This window comes from Galeopterus variegatus, unplaced genomic scaffold, assembly GCF_000696425.1.
Source record: "Galeopterus variegatus unplaced genomic scaffold, G_variegatus-3.0.2 Scaffold1661, whole genome shotgun sequence".
In the NCBI taxonomy this organism is placed as follows: Eukaryota; Metazoa; Chordata; class Mammalia; order Dermoptera; family Cynocephalidae; genus Galeopterus; species Galeopterus variegatus.
The window spans coordinates 50,722-51,838 of record NW_007727772.1 but is presented as its reverse complement, the minus strand read 5'-3'; the positions used below and the strand labels follow the sequence as shown (position 1 = coordinate 51,838).

The window sequence follows — 1,117 nt, the reverse complement described above, 5'->3', positions numbered from 1 at the left end:
GGGCCGGTAAGGGGATCTGAACCCTTGACCTTGGTGTTATCAACACCATACTCTAACCAACTGAGCTAACCAGCTAGCCCAAAGCTGAGTTATCTTTCCTGAGTTACATGAACCTGCTGCTGTTTCTCCTAAACCCAGTTAGTTGCTGACTCTGGTTACCATGAACTCGAAAAGGTCATAGGGAATGAAGCTGCTGATTATGACTTAGGAATCTCTTTTCCCCACACCCAGTCCCTTGAGCCCAAGAGACAGAAAAGACATCATATTTGAGCCAAATAAATATAATCAAGAGAGAACAGGGGTTGTAGAATCAGTAGCAGCTAGTGTGGAAGAATAGATGTGAGTTCAAATGATTTAAAGGCCTGAGACTCCAACAGTGATCAAAAGCAGATAAAAGGCCTTCTCCCTGCCAAGGCAGCCTAGCACTTACTGTACTGGTGAACTTCGTAAAGCAACCCTAGTGAGACGTTTGTTTTGTAAGAGAAAGAAAAAAGGAAAGAAAATAGAAGAAAGATGGTGACAAGCCTTGATTGGATTAGAACAAATGAGCAGGGCAATTTGTGTTTCTGGGTATTTTTGAGAGGTGCCAGTTCTGCCCACCTGGACCCAAACTCCAGCTCTATCTCTGTTCATCTCGGGGTTCTAGGTACTTTCCTACATCCTGCCCACCAGACCGTGGGCCTCTGTGGTTCTTTGTTTAATTCTGCCTAATCAACTAGACAAAAAGCACAGGATGGGGCTGCTGGGGCACTGAGCTGCAGGCGCTAAGGTACGAGCTCCTTCAAGACTGACTATGAGGCCAAGTTCCTTCGAGAATCTCCTGCAAGATCAAATACTGTGAAGACAAGATGGAGGTGTCCCTCACTTCCCCTGCTTCTGGGCCCTCTTCCTGACCTTTCCTCCTAAGCAGGCCCAGGGGCTTCCCACATAATATGCTTCAACTCTTCCTTCTGTTTGACCGGCCTAAAAACAGTGTCTGGACTCCTCCAGAATTATTCTTAGAATATTTTGCTGGGTATCTTTACTGACATCTCAGATCGCTCCACCACCCCCAGGCCTGTAATCACTTTTTCTCCTCAAGGGCACAGACAGCTTCTTTGCAAATTCTCAGTACTTT

General features: G+C 46.1%; 1 non-coding gene across 1 annotated transcript; it reads right to left on the bottom strand.

The window, feature by feature from the left end:
* TRNAI-GAU lies at positions 1-75 on the bottom strand. Its single transcript has one exon. It is a non-coding gene; the product is annotated as a tRNA-Ile (tRNA).
* Positions 76-1,117: the final 1,042 nt, after the last annotated feature.